The sequence below is a fragment of the Cervus canadensis genome, chromosome 5 (assembly GCF_019320065.1).
Source record: "Cervus canadensis isolate Bull #8, Minnesota chromosome 5, ASM1932006v1, whole genome shotgun sequence".
NCBI lineage: Eukaryota > Metazoa > Chordata > Mammalia > Artiodactyla > Cervidae > Cervus > Cervus canadensis.
The window spans coordinates 59,477,939-59,498,256 of NC_057390.1; the positions used below are offsets into that span (position 1 = coordinate 59,477,939).

General features: G+C 40.0%; 1 protein-coding gene across 5 annotated transcripts in view; it reads left to right on the top strand.

The window, feature by feature from the left end:
• The first annotated feature begins 482 nt into the window (after positions 1–482).
• AFTPH (aftiphilin) overlaps positions 483–20,318 on the top strand; it is a 70,690-nt gene continuing 50,854 nt past the window's right edge. For 3 of the 5 annotated variants that reach the window (XR_006269456.1, XM_043468891.1, XM_043468895.1), the window contains exon 1: positions 491–620. The gene's annotated coding sequence lies outside the window, so the exon portion shown is untranslated. Of the gene's footprint in view, positions 621–1,133; positions 1,324–17,989; positions 18,002–20,318 lie in introns of those variants that run through there. The other 2 variants (XM_043468892.1, XM_043468893.1) reach the window with 2 other exon arrangements.

The window sequence follows — 20,318 nt, forward strand, 5'->3', positions numbered from 1 at the left end:
TTAGCGGGCTGAGGAGCACCTGCCCCTTGCCCGGAGCGCTGCCTCAGGAGCGGCGGAGTGCGGGAGGACCTCTTTCCCCCCACCCAACAGCTCGATGACTCGCTAGGAAGTCAGGAAAAAGGGCAGCTTGCCCGCACCCAAAATGGCTGCCGGCGCTCTGTACGATGGCGCCTGCGCAGGGGTAAGCATTCTGTGACACTGATTCCCCCTGTGTGCCCTCCCCCACCCCACCCCTTCGGCACCCACCAGCGCCGGGCCCCGACCCAGCCACCTGCGCCCGGAAGTGACGTGTCAGCGGCAGCGGTTCCCCCGCTGCATGATGGGAGAGTGTGTGGAGTGGGCGGGGGGTCTCCGCGGAGGAGGAGGTGGAGGCGGCGGCGGCGACGGCGACGGCGGCGGCGGCGGCGGCGGAAGAGGGCGGAGGGTAATGGGATGGGGGTCTCGCGGCAGCACTGAAACTCCGGGTGGGCGTCCATGGCGCTGCTTCGCTGACAGGGCTGTGAGCAGCCCGCCTTCCGCTCTCACCAGCGCCGCGTCCGAATAGCCGGTCCTTCCCCGGGGAGCCAGTTCCTCCCCGGGCCCCTGAGCCATGCCCATCGCGGCCGCCCCGGACGAGTCAGGTAAGCTTCACCAGCTTTCCCAGCCGCGCGGGGAAAAGAGGTTAGGAGACTTGGCCCGGCCCACCGGCCGGATCCTCGCCTGGGCCGGGGACACCTGCCCGCTGCGGAGCCGGGGGCTGCGGGGACGTTGCCGGCTCTGCGGGCCTGCGGGCTCCCGGCTCTGTCCTCTTCTACAGCGGGTGCGGGGACGCCGGCGGCGGCGGCGTCTGAGGCGCACGGCCCCTCCTCGCCCTCCCGGGCACCGGCCGGCGAATTGAGAGCTTTTCCCACGTCCCTGGCCGCCGCCGGCTCGCCCTGCCCCTCCGCTTCCACCTGCCCTCGGCTCTGCACCGGCTGCTCCCTCCCGGGAGCTTGTTGAGAAGTTTGGGGCTTTGCTCCGGCTTCCTCGTTCTCCCTCCCCCTCCCTCGTGACAGGTGTAAACACTGCCTGCTTCGCCCAGGCCCCAGGCCAGCGGCGACCAGAGTGTGCTGCTTCCTAAGGTCTCTGAAGCAAACAGCTTTTGAATCCTCCAGCAGGCAGAGGAGACGGCACCAAAGCTCATTCATCCTTTCCTGAGAGGACCTTTTCTGCTCCCTTATTGCACTGCTCAAGAAATCGCCTGCGTCCCCTTCCCAGACTGCGTGCGAAAAGTTGGACCTTTATTCTTGAAGTGCCCAGTTTGGCAGGTGCTGCATCTTGCTTGGGCAGGGGACATAGTATAAGGTAAATGGCGATAGGATCCTTTCACCAGTGGGAAAGTACTGAGAATGCTTAGGTTTTACTCTTGCTGGTTAGTTCACGTTGATTTCGCACTGAATCTTCCGTTGGGGCCAAGGGAAGGACTAACCCAGACATGGAAATATTTTACTGGGGAGCAAATGAAACAAAATCGGTAGTTCCGTTTCAAAGTTCTCACTTTAGGAGAAGTAAAACTCTTGAACTTTAATCTTCCCTTTCACCAGCTACGTTTTAGTCTTTGGTGGAATGGGACAGGGAGATAGTTTAATCTTTGAGGTTGCATTTAACTATTGCTTTCTATTAACCTTTTAGACGTGATTATATGCCAAAACTCTAAGGGAAACAGCTGTTTCAACGCTGTTGTGTTGATACAATCTACACAGTTACTCTACGTTTTATGTGCTTTGCCGACTTCGTCAGTATTGGCCTTTGTAGTAGTCATTTTTAATTCTTTGCAGAAATATTTGAAGAATTTATGGTAGTCTTCAAAATTTTGTTCATGAGATATCTCACATGGATTAAAAAACAGATCCTGTGTAAAACATCTAGCCCAGTAAATGTTAACATTTATTAAGTGCTCATTAGATCGAATTCTTCCATTTATATATCTTTAAGATATATTAATCTTCAAGGCATAGATACCTTTTTATAGATATCTATTAAAAACATAGATAAATCTTTTTAAAGTGCTTGAAAGAAATTCACTAGAATTCACATAGTATGTAGGACATTTAGGTTTTGTTATTTTTTGATCTTTTGACCTAGAGACTATTATAAAAGTAATCTTGTACTCAAAGAAAATACATCCACAATTGCATCGGTAAATTTTACAGAATCCAATTGCCTATGAAAATCTTGTAATCTAGGTGAAGCCTATTTTAAAATAGATCATTTTAAATTTTAATTTATTCCTACTTAGAGAAAAACTGGTTCAGAGAAATAGTGAAATTTATCAAATGTTTTATTTTGTGTGAAATTTTACTAAAGCCTCCCTTAACAGTCTAATAAATCTTTGATTAGCATCTCATTGAGGGATTACCCCTTCGTCTCCCTAGCCTACCCCCAAAAACTCATAAAAGGAGGGCGTTAAATTTTTAGGTATTTTTAAGCGATCACACATTATTTAAATTAAAAATACACTTTTCTCTCTATGCTTAGCACTTTCAATTCCTCTTTAAGTAGGCTAGCCTGAAATTCATAAATATTTCTAGTTTTTACACAATTTTGAAAATATATGGTGTTATATGGATTATATATACATATCACTTTGATAATTAATCTTTTCTCTGTATATGCACACATATGCATAACATGACACACACAGTCACAGATTCCTTTGCAACTTTATATGATGTTACTAAACCAATGCACACTACTTCTATGAGCTAGATATTTATTTTTAGCCCTTGCAGCTTGCTGGATCTTCGTTCGCCCACCAAGGATTGAACCCATGCCCTTGGCAGTGAAAGTGGCAAGTCCTAATTACTGGTTTGCCAGGGAACTCCCAGCAAGATTCTTTTCTGAGTGATTTATGTACACTCATTTAACTCACTTAATACTCATAATAGCCCTGTAAACTAGGAGATGGTATTATCCCCACTTTTCAGAAAGGAAACTTAGGCACAGAGATGTTAAGTAACTTGCCTGAGGTCAAGCAGCTGGTGACAGAGCCAGGATTTAATAGGTTTATTTATCATATTTATATAGTTTTTAAAGCATGCCAATAGAGTATATTTTATAGGAATCGTATAGCATCACCAACTCAATGGACATGAATTTGAGGAAACTCCGGGAGATGGTGAAGGACAGGGGGGCCTGACATGCTGCAGTCCATGGGGTCGCAAAAAGTCAAACTTTTAACAACTGAATGACAACAACAAATAATATGTAACAGAAGTGTGAAAACATGCATTGCAATGATAAACTCCAAATCAAAGTAAAAGTTACTTCTGGAGAACTGGAGAGGAATAAAGGATCTAGGAAGAGCCCATGGCTTTTCGACTTTAACTTTTAAATCTGAGGCAGATTTGGTAAAGATTAAGATTTAACACAGCCGGGTGGTGTGTACTTGATCGTTCATCGTATGTATTTTTCTAAACTTGGTTGTACCCTTGAAATCACAGTAAAATACAAAGTTCAGGTTTTCCCTTTAAAAACAAAGTATCACTCTTTCTTTCAACAGTGTATATTTAAAAAGAGGACAGGAAGGAGTTAGTGTTATTTTGTGTTGATTTCCTTTTAAAATATAAGAAGTTTTAGTTTGAAAATATTTGAATGAAGAATTGTTGGCCTCCTGAGCTTCCTCTGCGGTAACTTCCCTTGCTCGGGTTCTCCTTTACTAGCTGCCAGCCTTCTCAACAGCCCTGTATCACACTTCCAGTTTCTATTTCTGGCCTCAGCCAAGGGTAGGGCTTAGGGGTCGGGATTAGACCTATTCCCTGGGAAGGGGAAAGGTCTGAAACTATATGGAGGAGAAGGGGGATGCAGGGAAGTAAGGAGTTTGGGAAAAGTGAAAAAAGAGGAAAAATAGGTAATTTAAGGCTCCATCCTGTTATTTTTCAGTCACCACCACTCCTGTTCCAAATAACTAACTTAAATAAACCTTGTGAAGATAAATTGCTAATAAATTAAAGGTTGTCTGTATGCTTAAAACTTAATTTACAAGCACTATTTTGGTGAGTAGTTCCCAGAGGAAAATTAAGTTGTAAATTAGAATAAATTCATTGCATGTTCTATTTATATAAATATTTATAGCATGCCACAAACCCTTCCAACTAAATATCTACTAACATCATGATATTCTCTTCCTTCCATTCATACAGCAAATACGTATTGAGCACTCACTATATGTCAGGCCTTGTTCTAGGTGCTGGAAACACTGAAATTATCAAATTTAAACAAAAATAGTAGCCCTCGTAGAGCTTCAGTATCTTGGCATTTTTGTATATGTGTGCGCACATGAACGTTTGTGTACGAGACTCAGTGATTTAGAGGGTGAGAGGACAGTGCTCTATCTAGAGCTTTGTGGAAATTCTCATGACTGGTTTTCTGCTGTGTGAGATGGGAAGCTGTTGCAGGGTTTTTGAGTAGCGATGTGACCATCTTTTAAAAGGATCTGTCTGGCTGCTGTAGAGAAAGTAGATTATAGTAGTACAAGAGTGGCAGCCGGAAGATTTCGTTAGAAATTGTTGACTGATAACAGCTAAACATCATCATTATGATCATTTCATAAGGAATACAGATGTCAGCTCTAAATGTAGTACACTGTATACTATTGCAGAAATTAAAAATGAATAGATGGTAGCAGTGCCTTGAACCAAGATCGTAGCAAGATGGAACCAAGATGATGAGAAGTGGTAGGACAGTTTCTTGAATTGGAACCTCAACAAATTTGCCCGTTGCTAAACTCAAAAAACTTAGAGGTACTTGATCCCTTCTGAGAAGTCAAGGCCCTCATATCCTACTCACTTCCCAGTACACTGCCTACTCCCTTCATATATCCTACATTTCAGCCAAACTCTATAATGTGACTTCCTGCTCTCTCTGACAGTCGCTCCATGCTTTATCTTTTGTGCCTGCCATTTCCTCTGTCAGTTAAAATCCTTATTTCAAATTCTCTTTCATAAAGTTTTTTCTCATTTTCATTCACTACTCTTCCCAATCAAGTGAGGTCTTTTTCTTAGACTCCTTATAACCACATTTTACTTTATTTGATGTTTATATTCTGCCTTGCATTAATTACTTGTACTGTTTTCTTATGTTGCTCCTCCTAATTAAAGTTTCTTTAAGCTTGTGACTCCATTTACTCAATTCTACCCCTTATAGAACCTAGCAGTATTGTATGTAGTAGATGCTCAATAAGGTGTATATGTAGTTTAATTTTCTAAAGTCTTATTATAGAAGCATATAAAAGCATTGTAGAAAATAATAAAACAATTTACATTCACATTACCCAGAAATCCCACTGTTAACAGTTTAGTGCCTATTATTCCATACATACATATGTATACTTTTTACCAGAATGGAATCTTATCATGCAGACTGTTTTGTAGGTTGTTTAGTTTTATTCAGTTAGACTCCTATACCACTTCAAAAAATTAATATTCAAGGCCATATTCAAATTCTCCCCCCTTTGACCCAAAAATGTTCCTTTATAGCTGACTTGCCCAAAACAGCATCCACCTGGGACAGAGTAGCACTCATTATATATATTTAAAGGAATTATAGTAAAAATAATATTACTAGTCATCACACCACAAAAAAAGAACTGGAAGCATTGTGATGTTTTACACTTAGTTTTATTTTTTTCCCTAAGGACATATGAGTGTCATACACACTGTGTGTATGTATGAGTCATATCATATCTCAGTGAACAATTTGTAGGTAAATCTTTGTCTCTGGTTATTCCCATATGACTAAGTCTTAGAAGTGGTGTTATTAAATCAAAGGGAAAGCCAATGACTTTCCAAGAGGTCGTGATAAAGTCACTTCTACCAGCAGTGGTTGAGAGCACTGCTCTTCCCATTATCTGCTCAAGTGGTCAATAAATATACAGTCTTAAAATTGTTTACCTGAATTTTTATTTTGAATTTTAGGCTTTTCAGCAGCATAGGGTGTTTGCATAATTTAAATTTTTTTGAAGGATTTAAATGTGATACATATCCTTGTTGATAGAGGTTAACTGTTTAATGTCATGCTCTTTTAAAAGTAACTCTGATTCTGTTACATGCTATTTGGTCTTCCGTGATAGCTCAGTTGGTAAAAGAATACACCTGCAATGCAGGAGACCCCGGTTCAATTCCTGGGTCAGGAAGATCACCTGGAGAAGGGATAGGCTACCTACTCCAGTATTCTTGCCCGGAGAAGCCCATGAATAGAGGAGCCTGGCAGTCTATGGGCTGGCAAGAGTTGGACACGACTAAGTGACCAAGCGCACAGCACCCACTCCAGTATTCTTGGGCATCCCTTGTGGCTCAGCTGGTAAAGAATCCACCTGCAAAGTGGGAGTCCTGAGTTCTAGCCCTGGGTTGGGAAGATCCCTGGAGAAGGGAAAAGCTACCCACTCCAGTATTCTAGCCTGGAGAATTCCATGGACTTTATAGCCCATGGGGTCGCAAAGAGTCAGATACAACTGAGCAACTTTCGCTTTCACTTTAGTTATAAGAAATAAAATATTATCTTCTAGGACTATGTTGTACAGAGGAGAAGCCAAAAGCCACATGTGGCATTTGAGATAAAGCTAGTCCAAAGTAAAATGTGTTTTATTAAGTGTAAAATGCACACCACATTTCAAAAACTAATGTAAAATACAGATTTTACATTATTACGTGTTAAGATAATATTTGGATACTTGGGTTAAGTAAAATATATTAAATTTCACCTGTTTCTTTTTTAATCAACTGCGGAATATTTTAAATTGTATATGTGGCTTTACTCTATTTCTGTTGGATAGTGCTGCTCTAGAGCGTGGCATTTTTATCTATGGAAGGGAAATACAAGGTAACTTTATTGCTTTAGACAGTATTTAATAGGTTTTTTAAAATTACCTTCTACATTTAAGCCTATCTGTGTGTTTTCCCTAGTATACTCAGTTTGTACAGTGATTTTTGAAATTATGTTTCTTTTTACAAACTAACTTACTGAACTTCTTAATGTTCTGAAAGAAATATGTGTAGTAGGAGTTGGGGGAGGGTGTTAGGAAACTTACTTGAGGAATTGGTTACTCTTTTAAGAATTTAAGCATTTGTGGGCATGTTTTGTGCAATAGACAGCAGATGTAAAAGCCCTTGGCATAAAAGAATGTTATTGTCTGACTTTCAAAAATTGAAAGAAGGCCTTGTTGTCGTTGTTCAGTTGCTGAGTCGTATCCAACTCTTAGTGACCCCATGGACTGCAGCATGCCAGGCTTCCCTGTCCTTCAGTATCTCCAGGAGTTTGCTCAAACTCATGTCCATTGAGTCGGTCAGTGATGCCATCCAACCATCTCATCCTCTGTCACCCCTTTCTCCTCCTGCCCTCAATCTTTCGCAGCATCAGAATCTTTTCCATTGAGTAGGCTCTTCCTATCAGGTGGCCAAAGTATTGAAGCTTCAGCATCAATCCTTCCAATGAATATTGAGGACTGATTTCCTTTAGGATGGACTGGTTGGATCTCCTTGTTGTTCAAAGAACACTCAAGTCTTTCCAGCACCACTGTTCAAAAGCATAAAATCTTGGGGGAAGGGAGAGGGAATCTGTGACTGGTGAGATCTCAGCCTGGAATGGCTTAGACTGTATTAAAGACCTTTTAAAAGTCTTTATCAGAAGCAGGGGATTGATGTGATCAGGTTAACTTTTTAAAAGGTTACCTGGGGAACTTCCGTGGAGGTCCAGTAGTTAAAATTCCAGGCTTCCACTGCAGGGGGCCTGGGTTTGATCCCTAATCAGTTCAGTCAGTTCAGTCACTCTGTCATGTCCGACTCTTTGCAACCCCATGGACTGCAGCACACCAGGCTTCCCTGTCCTTCACCAACTCCCGGAGGTTGCTCAGACTCGTGTCCATCGAGTTGGTGATGCCATCCAACCATCTCATCCTCTGTGGTCCCCTTTTCCTCCTGCCCTCAGTCTTTCCCAGCATCAGGGTCTTTTCCAATGAGTCAGTTCTTAGCATCCCTAGTCAGGATCCTGCATACCACAGTCTGGGGTGGGGGCAGGAATCAAAGAAATAAATAAGTAAAAGATTACTTGGGTTGGGCATGATTGAGTACTAATGGGGGAGATTAGATAATGACAGCTTACATCAGAATGGAGTCAGGGGAATTGGAAAGAGGTACAGGTATACCATAATCAAGGGATTCATGAGATTAAAACTGTTCTTTAGAGATAGCAAAGGGAGGGGAGCTTTGTCAAGAAAGGCTCTGGAGTTTCTGACTTAGAAACTGGGTGGGTGTTGGGGCCATCTTCTTGGGGTGAAAGAGCTGTGAATGAGGACCAAATTTGAGAAAGAAAAACTTGGGTTCTGTCTTATTAAGTTCCAGGTCTTTGAGGAGCTCAAATGGAGAGGACTGAGAAGAAGTGATTTGCCTGGACTAGAGTTCAGGTTTGAGGGCTGGGCTGCAGGGGAAAATCAGGAGTCCTGGAATGTACTAATTAATAATTAAGGCTTAAAAAAAATAAATAAATAATTAAGGCTTAGGTGGATGAGATTGATTGAGGGAGTGTTGAATAAGAATAGACCATGGATGAAACCTGAAGGAACTTCTGCTACTAATTTGAGTATGTTCAGTACTTACAAGAAAATATTAGTTTGTTTTGAGGCCTACTCATAAGTGTGAAAGTAAGGAATAAGTTGGATTAAATAAAGTCAGTTCAGTCGCTCAGTTGTGTCCTACTCTTTGCGACCCCATGGACTGCAGCACTCCAGGCCTCCTTGTCCATCACCAACTCCCAGAGTTTACTCAGACTCATGTTCATTGAGTCGGTGATGCCATCCAACCATGTCATCCTCTGTCATCCCCTTCTCTGCCTTCAGTCTTTCCCAGTATCAGGGTCTTTTCAGATGAGTCAGCTCTTCGCGTCAGGTGGCCAAAGTATTGGAGTTTCAGCTTCAGCATCAGTCCTTCCAATGAATATTCAGGACTAATTTCCTTTAGGATGGACTGGTTGGATCTCCTTGCAGTCCAGGGGACTCACAAGAGTCCTCTCCAACACGACAGTTCAAAAGCATCAATTCTTCGGCACCCAGCTTTTATAGTCCAACTCTCACATCCATACATGACTACTGGAAAAACCATAGCCTTGACAAGACAGACCTTTGTTGGCAAAGTAATGTCTCTGCTTTTTAATATGCTGTCTAGGTTGGGTCATAACTTTTCTTCCAAGGAGCAAGCATCTTTTAATTTCATGGCTGCAGTCACCATCTGCAGTGATTTTGGAGACTCCCAAAAATAAAGTCAGCCACTGTTTCCACTGTTTCCCCATCTATTTGCCATGAAATGATGGGACCAGATGCCATGATCTTAGTTTTCTGAATGTTGAGCTTTAAGCCAACTTTTTCACTCTCCTCCTTCACTTTCATCAAGAGGCTCTTTAGTTCTTTGCTTTCTGCCATAAGGGTGGTGTCATCTGCATATCTGAGGTTATTGATACTTCTCCTGACAGTCTTGACTCCAGCTTGTACTTCATCCAGCCTAGCTTTTCTCATGATGTACTCTGCATATAAGTTAAATAAGCATGGTGACAATATACAGCCTTGATGTACTCCTTTCCCTATTTGAAACCAGTCTGTTGTTCCATGTCCAGTTCTAACTCTTGCTTCTTGACCTACATACTGTTCTCTCAAGAGGCAGGTCAGGTGGTCTGGTAGTCCCGTCTCTTTGAGAATTTTCCACAATTTGTTGTGATTCATACAGTCAAAGACTTTGGCATAGTCAATAAAGCAGAAATAGATGTTTTTCTGGAACTCTCTTGCTTTTTCTATGATCCAGCGGATGTTGGCAATTTGATCTCTGGTTCCTCTGCCTTTTCTAAAATTAGTTTGAACATCTGGAAGTTCATGGTTCACGTACTGTTGAAACCTGGCTTGGAGAATTTTGAGCATTACTTGGCTAGCGTGTGAGATGAGTGCAATTGTGTGGTAGTTTGAACATTCTTTGGCATTGCCTTTCTTTGGGATTGGAATGAAAACTGACCTTTTCCAGTCCTGTGGCCACTGCTGAGTTTTCCAGATGTGCTGGCATATTTTCTGCAGCACTTTCACAGCATCATCTTTTAGGATTTGAAACAGCTCAACTGGAATTCTATCACTTCCACTAGCTTTGTTTGTAGTGTTGCTTCTTAAGGCCCACTTGACTTCATGCTCCAGGATGTCTGGCTCTAGGTGAGTGATCATAGCATCGTGATTATCTGGGTCGTGAAGATCTTTTCTGTATAGTTCTGTGTACTCTTTGTCACCTCTTCTTAGTATCTTCTGTTTCCCGTTGGGTCCATACCATATCAAATAAGTTAAATATTCCTTTTTGACTTTGAGTAGACAGTCTCTTTGAGTAGATAATTTTTATTTGAGTAGATAATCTAACACCTTTCTTATTTGGTTATTTGGAAACATACCTTTTTCCTGCAATAGAAAACAAACTGGGCTTCCCAAATAGCAAACAGGCTGAGAATATTTATAAATATATATTGGTGTTTTTGCTACATTAGTAAATCTGAGGAAAAATTGTGTAATTATCTCCATAAATACTGAAAAGACATTTTAAAAAGCCCATCTTCTGATTTTTTTAAACAACTTTAAGAATTGTTAGAAAATTCTGTAATATGATTAAGCATATTTACCTCAGACCAAAAACTAGTATCTTAATTAAGGGGAAATACTAGATGCCGACTCTCACCATTATTAGATCTCGTTTTGGAGGCAGTAGCCATCACAATCAATGAGGAAAAGCAAGAGAGGTGAGAATTGGAAAGGAAAAGGCAAACTACCCCAGTCTGTTTATGATGTGATGGTACACAATTTGGTTTTATAAACAGCACTCAGCAATTACACCATAAGATAGGTGTGTTGTTGTTGCTAAGTTGTGTCCAAGACTCCCTGCAACCCCATGGACTGCAGCAAGCCAGGCTCCTCTGTTCTTCACAATCTCACAGAGATAAGTGAGCAGAAGGGGGGGGGGGGGAGGTAAAATACTTAACAATAAACTTAATAATAAATTAAAAAACCCTACATTGCTACTTCAATTTTATTAACAATTCTGTGTTTAGATAATAGAAGTCATCCTGAGTCACATGTTCTTACTCTTTAAATGCTTCCTTTAAATGATACTTTTCAAAACAAAACTTCTAGGAGTAGGATCTTTAATCCTACACTAAGATCTTACATCTTAATGTGACCACAATTTTTTAAATGGATGCAGTGAATAACATTTCTGCTTCACCCAACCTCCAAGTGGGCATTTTGTTGTTGTTGTCTTCTTGATCATTGCTTGTGTTTTGTAGTATTTTTTGTTTTGCTGCAGTTTATCATCTTACATGTTGTTGTTCAGTTGCTAAGTTGTGTCCAATTCTTTGCCACCCCAGGGCCTGCAGCATGCCAGGCTTCCCTGTCCTTCACTGTTTCCGAGTTTGCTTGAACTCATGTCCATTGAGTCAGTGATTTTATCTAACCATCTCATCTTCTGCCGCCCCTTTCTCCTCTTGCCCTCCATCTTTCCCAGCATCAGGGTCTTTTCCAAAGAGCCAGCATTTGGCATCAGGTGGCCAAAGAATCAGAGCTTCAGCATCAGTAATTGTTTATTGTATGGATGCAGAAATGTTAATGTGGAGTATTTGCAGATAAACACTTCTGCTACTGCAGCACTCAAAATCTGAAGCAGTAATTAATTTTCTTAAGGCTTTTGTTTTTAGTAGCTATTTTTAAACAATAATGAGCCTATTATTAAGAAATAATTTAACTCTCTCTTTTTTTTTGGCTGTGCTGCACAGCTTGCAGAATCTCAGTTCCCTGACTGGGGTGGAACCTGGGCAGTGGCACTGACAGCATGAAGTCCTAACCAGTAGGCCACCAGAGAGCTCCCTAACTTTTTACACTGGATATTTCTAGTAGCACCTTTGTTCCTTAAAAAAAAACTCTGTAAGATTCAGGTACCAAATTCAAATTTTGTCTTAGCTGAAGCCAAAACAGAATGTTTGATTATTCATTACTTTTTACTTGTACTTAAATCACCATGTCTTCTTACTTCTTTCTGTATTTAGGACTTATTCCTCTGTGTCATAATGAGCCAGGAGATGACAGCTTTCTGTCTCATTAGGTTTCAGAAGTTTACTTGAAGCACAGTGCAAGTGTTAACTACCTGAATAAAAAATACAGATTTTAATCAGATTACCAGTGACCTTGGTTTCTGGAAATGAAGAAAAGTTTCTGTCACTGCTGTTCACATATTTATTTCTTAGTGTTCAACTGCAAGTGAAATTGTGATTAATTTTTTTCAATGTGGGGGTTTTTCCAAGATTTCTATAAGATTTAAATTATATACATAATTATAACTGTTTCAAGGATTAATATAGTAATTTAAGTTTGATCGTTAAAGGAAAATTTTTTATTTTAATTTTTAAGAAAAGTGTTGAAGATTTATCCTAAACTTCTTGTTTTTGAAATCTCAAGAGAGTTAAATTTAATAATGATTTTCTCATGTTATCTGACAGAACTTTAAGAAATATTTGTATAATCAAATCATTGTAAGTAAGTAAGGGAAAATTTTTTTAAGAAAAAAAATACTATTTCATTGCTTTACCTATATTACTGAGTTCAGCAGTGGAGTTTAGAGACATTTATGGTATCCCATACTCGATGGACATGAGTTTGAGTAAACTCCGGGAGTTGGTGATGGATAGGGAGGCCTGACGTGCTGCGATTTGTGGGGTCACAGAGAGTCGGACACGACTGAGCAACTGAACTGATGGTATCCCCAAGAATAATAAACTCCAGTAATATTTATATTCTCTGGAAACTTAACACAGTGGTTCTTAACCTTCACTTGCCATCAGAATTACTTTGAAACTTTTTTTTAATGCAGATATTCAGGCCATATTCTGTAAAAAGATCCTTTATTAAAAGTTAAGCTTGAAAAAAAAAAGTTAAGCTTGAGTAGGTTTATTGCCTACTAGAGGAAAAAAACATGGAAATAAATTTGATTCACTTTGTTAAATAAAATAGATATAAAGAATTATTTCAGACAAGCAACCTGACGTAATGAAAAGAGCTCTGATATTTTTAACGTTAGAACCCTGTTTTCTGAACATAACTCCTTATGGGACCTTGAGCAGATTTTCTTGACCTCTCTGAACCTATTTCTTCTAAAAATGGATGGTTGAGATTAAGTTGGATAGTGTATGAATAAGTACCTTGCCCAGTTCCTATCACATAATAACTTTATAAATATTGGTGATACTGCTTTACAGAAAGCACTGTGCCTGAATAGGCTTCTGGAAGCTTAGCAAATGAGTTCTCTGGAACTATAAGAGTAGTAAATTGGTAGAAGTGGCATATAGGACAACTGAGACGTAATGTGGAGCCAGTAGAGGAACCAGAAGGTAGTTTTGTCTGGCTGGAGGAAAGAAGGGAGTATCTTAGCCATGCTGGGTAAGGTAAGGAGTTTCAAGTGACTACAGGAATTTTGGCCAAGAATAATGAGGCCCTGAAATCCGATACTGGTTGTGGGATGTTAAATACAGTAAGAGATGTTAAGGACTTAATTTGTGGTTGATTTAATTTGAGGGAGGAAGATGGAAGAAGATGGCAGAGGGAACAGACAGAAGTAACACTCAGATTTCTGAATTTAGAATTCAGAATATTGTGTAAGAACAAGTAGTTTCTGTTTGTTCTTTGACTAGAGGTTGACTTCAGTTTTGAAACTGGAGAGTATGAGATCTATGTGGGAAATCCATGTCGAGAGATTCAGAAAGGTAGTTGGGTGTACAGAGGTTGGGCAGCCACAGATAGAGGTTTGGGCATTGCGGGCATATACTGTCAAACAAAATGGGGAAGAGATCTCTCAGGGATAAGAATATAAGGAAGCCAAAGCCTAGGGAACATGGACGTTTATGAGGCAAGCAAAAGAAGCAGATCCACTAGAGAAAGAAAGGATATGTTAGGAGAATCAAGAGAGAATGCCTCTTCAGTAAGGCTTTTTCACTTAAAAATGTGTTTTAAACACCTTTCCCTATGGGCAATATGGCTTTGTCTTAAAAAAAAAAAAAGCTACAGTTTCTATTTACTCTTTAAGTTTTCAGTTGCTTCTTTAAAAACAAACAATGCAGGAATTAACATTTTGTGGAAATATCTTTGCATACTTACATGACTGCATCTGTGGAATACATTCTTGCAGATAAAATTGCTTAATCAAAAGAATATACCTTATAAAATTTTTGATATATTACTGATTTGCCTGGAATATGTGAACCGACATATACTCCCACTGGTGGTATCTTTAAATTTATCTTTAAAGTGGCTTGCTTCCTAGACTGAGGGTAGTATGAACTTGAAAAATGAATATTTTTTATTTATTACTTTAATGCAAATTTCTATAAAGAGAAAGGGAACACTTTATCAGATTACTTGGTTCATTCAAATAATATTATTTAAGAATGCATTTTGTCCTTGTAAGTACCAATCAAGGAGTTCTTTGTTTTAAAAGAAGCTCTTTTTCCTCTTCTTATATGTTGGAGGCAATAATTGGATTTAGAGGAAGTGGATCAGAAGAAAGGAGGATGATAATATTATTGTGACGTGAATTAAACTTGAACAGAATTAATGGATGCAGTTGGAGACATAATGACATAAACAACACAAATTCTGTGCTAAGATTGTGTACAGAGATATTTTGATTTTTTTTTTTTTCTGCTTCTTATATAAACTTTCAGCCATGGCCCCAAGACTGTAAAATGAGTTATTCTTAGAAAGCTGATCATAGGAGAGAGTCAGTGCTTTCTGGGTTATGACTTGTTTCTGGTTTATAAAATCATTTATAGGGGATCATGACCAGATTTTAAGAAAAAATGAAATAAAACTAAAAATATCAAAAGTACACAGAGAATAAGAGTAAATACTGTTTGGTGAAATTTGTATACATTTCTTCTGTAAATTACAGAGGGGAAATTTTCGAAAAATTTGGCTTTATACAATAGGTTAATTCTCAAGTCATTTCTAATCAAAAGTATAATAATACATTGCAAATAATAAATGTTGTCTGGGTTTGTTTGTTTTTCCTTTTTATCCTTTAGTCTTTCTACCTCTCAGAAGAAAGTAAAACTTTAAACCTTAACAACATTAAAAGGTCGGCTAGCTAGAAATTTGTTTGTCATGGGAATTCCTTCTGTAGTTTCCATGAAAGTTATCGGTGCAGGTAGATCCACCTATGGTTATTACCTGTATTACCTGTACACACACAGTCATGAGCACCGTTTTGGAATGTGTTTACATTTTATTTTTTCAGATATACAAAACTTTTGTTCTATGATAATCTATCCCAAGAGAGCCATTATGTGTTATTGTCTTTGGATAATGTATGGCTATTTCTAAGCCTGGTTTATTGTCTGGTTTCCTTCTGTTACCTCACATGTCTGTAGGTCATCTTCTCAATTGATGGGTGGTCAGGGAACAAATTAAAACTAACAGTACTTGGGAAAGACATCATTTGTGAGGTAAATCTTCTGTTCCATAGGTCATATGTTAAGGCTAAATTTGTGAGTTTGAGGTTATCTTGGACATTGCTTTCTTTCTCATCAGTTCAGATAATTGAATTTTAACTGCATTTGGTTGTAGTTTTATAACTTTTGCTAGATGTTTTTTCATCCAAAAGATGAGTTGCTTTCATAGCAGGTATTCATGATATAGACAGTAACAACACTGTTAGGGAAAGGGCAGCTGCCAAGAGCTTTACAAGGTGTACATATTTTAGTTACTGGCTAAAAGGGGGTCTTTCGTTTTGAAAGCCTACGAAGTACACTTTTGGGATTTGTTTGTTTGTTTTTGCCAGAATACCCTGGTCTCTGGAGGTCGAACTCTTGCTAGTCTTGACCAGAATGCTAATTTAAAACTTTACAGTGAGAAATTTCTTTCAACGCGTGTCAGCTATTCTTGTCAGCTGATGGCAAAATGTGTGGAAAATTTACATGAAGTACTAAAGAAAGTTGCTGGGAGCAGAGAACAGGAGCAAAGGAAATTAGCTGACTGCCCAGAGTAGTTTCAGTCAGCTAATTTCCCTTGCTCCTGCTCTCTGCTCCCAGCAGCTTTCTGCCCTGAGTAGTATCAGACTTCCCAGGTGGCTTAGCAGTAGAGTATCCCCTTGCCAAGTAGGAGACCCGGGTTCAGTCCCTGGGTCGGGAAGATCCCCTGGAGAAGGAAGTGGCAACCCACTCCAGTATTCTTGCCGGGAGAATTCCATGGACAGAGGACCCTGGCTGGTTATAGTCCATGGGGTCACAAAGAGTTAGACACGACTCAGCAACTAAACAGCAACAGCCAGAGTAGTATTACCCTCTGGTGATGCTCCGGCTGACACCTCCCCGTGTGCTGAGAAACAAATCCCAAAACTGTACTTTGTGGGCTTTCAAAACAAAAGTGAGGTCGGTGGACCCCGTGCCCCAGAAGGAACAGAAGTAATGTGAGTCAGGCCCTGAGGATGCAGTGGTCAGTAACATAGGTCTGTTCCTGAACTGTCTTCTTAGTCTTTTACACTCAAATAAAGTGACTCTTGACAGAGCAATTTCAGTGGAGTGATAGGGTGGAAGCCAGATTGTGCTGGGTTGAGGAGTGAGTGGGAGGTTAGGAAGTAGAGATAGTGAATAGACAGGGCCCTTTCAAGCAGCTTGGTGGTGAGGAGGAGGAGGAGAGTTAAAAGGGCACAGAAGGGAGGGGTTTGTTTTGTTTCGCTCTGATTTGTTTGAGGATGGAAGATTCTGGAACATTGACTGGCTGAAAGCAACAGTATTAATGGAGAATTTCAAAAGAGCCCCCTGAGCAAGCAGCTGAGAAAGGAAACAGAAGGTCCAGGATTTATCTGTACACAATACTGTGAATATAAGCAAGATTTTAGTGACGGGGCATGAAATTGAAATAGTTTCTGTTTTTAGATTCTACTTTCAGTGTAACATCTCAGGGATATTAGGGTGGAAAATTAGAGTGCTTAATTTATTCTGCAACTATATAAGAGCAGAGGGTACTAGGGGAAAAATGGCTTTCTGAGAGCTAATGCATCTGCCTTCACTGCTGCTTCTCTTCCATTGCCTTTGTTATCAGCAGTTATCCAGTGTCATTTATTCAATTTTAAGTTGAAGTACTTTCTGGGAAATTAAAAGACACTTGCTGCTTGGAAGAAAAGTTACAACCAACCTAGACAGCATATTAAAAAGCAGAGACATTACTTTGCCAACAAATGTCCGTCTAGTCAAAGCTATGGCTTTTCCAGTAGTCATATATGGATGTGAGAGTTGGACTATAAAGAAGGCTGAGCACTGAAGAATTGATGCTTTTGAGCTGTGGTGTTGGAGAAGGCTCTTGAGAGTCCCTTGAACTGCAAGGAGATCCAACCAGTCCATCCTAAAGGAAATCAGCCCTGAATATTCATTGGAAGGACTGATGCTGAAGCTGAAACTCCAATACTTTGACCACCTGATGCAAAGAACTGATTCATTTGAAAAGACCCTGATGCTGGGAAAGATTGAAGGTCAGAGGAGAAGGGGATGACTGAGGATGAGATGGTTGGATGGCATCACCAACTCAATGGACATGAATTTGAGTAAGCTCTGGGAGTTGGTGATGGACAGGGAACCCTGGCGTGCTGCAGTCTATGGGGTCGCAAAGCGTCGGAAACGACTGATCAACTGAACTGAACTGAACCTTCTGGGAAAAATGGCTAATAAACTCTTAAATATGGTCTGTTGATATAACAAAGAGAAAACAGTTTCTAATGTTTTAATTTTTGCTGTAAAACCATACAAATAAGTACAGTACTTTATGGATTTGCATAGAAGGTTAAAGTATACAATGAAAGAAAAGTTCTTTCTTAGGAATTTTTGAAAACTAGCTTCCATAATAACTTACTGCTCTTTAGCTACCTTCATTCCGAGAAGGCACTGGCGACCCATTCCAGTACTCTTGCCTGGAAAATCCCGTGGACGGACGAGCCTGGTAGAGTCAGACATGACTGAGCGACTTCGCTTTCACTTTTCACTTTCATGCATTGGAGAAGGAAATGGCAGCCCACTCCAGTGTTCTTGCCTGGAGAGTCCCAGGGACAGGGGAGCCTGGTGGGCTGTCGTCTATGGCGTCGCAGAGTCAGACACGACTGACACAACTTAGCAGCAGCAGCAGCAGCTACCTTCATTGACGAATAAATGTGTTTTGCTGCTCTGGGTGTCATTTACCTTACATATAGAATATTTGTACTTTTGTGACTCGTCCTTACATCAAAACCAGGAAGACAAATAATTCAGTTGTCGCTTTTGGCAGTCTTGTCTTTTGTTGAAGAATATGCCTGCCAATGCTGGAGACACGGGACACTTGGGTTTCATCCCTGGGTCAGGAAGATCCCCTAGAGTAGAAAATGGTAACCCACTCCAGTGTTCTTGCCTGGAAAATTCTATGGACAGAGAAACCTGGCAGGCTAAGGTCCGTGGTGTCACAGAGAGTCAGAGGTAACTGAGCATACATGCACAACTTAGATATAAAGATATTTTGCTGCTTATTTTCATTATTTGCCACATTTTTGCCACTATGTACATTAACACTGAAATAAGAGATTCACTTCTCGGAATTTTTGTTGGTTATACTTTCTTCATCTTACCTTATAAGCATCTTTTTTTCACCTTCCAAGTTGTTGTGGATGTTTCAGGAAACTAATCTGTAAAATGAATATAATCATTCATATCTCATACCATAGTTTGAGGACTGAATGAGACAGTTCACGAGTGCTTCTCACATAAGTATTGATATATAGTGCCAAAGTAATATTAATATTGTTATTGATGGAAGCAGGAAATGAAAGTATGTGGAATATACTATTTATTTGACAGATATTTTAAATAATATTGTGTATTATTGATACAGTTGATGCCAGTAGTGTCTTGGATTTTTGTTTTTAAAAGGACAAGTTCAGAGAAATTCTGAGGTCTCTGAAAAATACTCACCTTTGGAATTGTGGGAGTTTTATTAAGTAGTCTTAAAGTTTGCACCCTATGTTGAAAGGAGGATGATCATCCTAAAATGAAACAAACACCATCACCTTTCTCAGGTCTTTACTAAAAATATTTTATTTTTAGGAGCTCTCTTTGTTTTGTGTTCATATTGAACACCATGTTTTGCTAGCCACCGTTGAGTACTATGACATCACTAACTCAATGGACAAGAGTTTGAGCAATCTCTTGGAGATAGTGAAAAACAGGGAAGCCTGGCTGTCTGTGGGTTTGCAAAAAGTCAGACACCACTTAGCGACTGAACAGTTTAATTTAATACGCTGAGAATAAACCACTCAAAAAGAGAAAAGAAAATTATCATTTTATAAATTTTATATTTTAGAAGCATGAAAACTTTTGTGACATCATGGCCCAGGCATCTCTAGATGTATTGAAAACAAAGAGTTAACTAAATTTAAATCTTCACATGGCTCAGAAGAAAAGCTTTTTCTTTTGTTTTTTCTGACAAGATGACTTCTAAGCAGGAATGTAGGCTGGGAGGATTCACTGACAGTGCATTTTGACAGTGGTAGTATCTGAAAACTCCCATGAGGATGTTACAGTAAAGATTTGAATAATTTGGACTACTGAAATAACAGGCAACATTTGTAATGCAAATCGATGTTAATTGTTTATATAATATTTTCTTTCATTTTTCTGAAGAAAATACAGATTTTTTTTTAAACAAGTGATTAATTATAAACCTCAAATATATTGTGGTAAAAAGGTAGTGAGTGTGTGTGTCTGTGTTCCATTAAATAAGGCTTGCTAGTGTCGTTTGTACTATTTAAGTCAGTAGCATAAGTTCAGATACAGTTGTCTTTTCCCTTTTCTTACCACTAACTTTCTGCTTGTGTTCTTCACCACAACCATCCACTTCCAACTCAGTCCCTATAAAAATGTGTTTGGGGTGAAGGGTCCTTGGTAAAGCTGGATTACATCATCTGGAAGTGCTGTCTGGCCTTGAAAGTTGATGTATACGTTGATTAAGCTGGGCTGGTGTCCTATAAAACAGGGATCCCCAACCCCCAGACCTTGGACCTGTTCCCTAATCAGTGTCAGTCCTTGGCCTGTTGGGAACTGGGCTACACAGCAGGAGGTGAGCAACAGGTGAGTGGAAGCTTTGTCTGCTGCTCTCCATCTCTCCCACATTACCTCCTGCACTGTCCCCTTCCCCCACCGTGGAAAACCTGTCTTCCATGAAACCAGTCCCTGCTGCTGTTGTAAAAGATGGGGATTTCTCTTTGGTGAGTTTTCAGCTTGTCCAGAAGGAA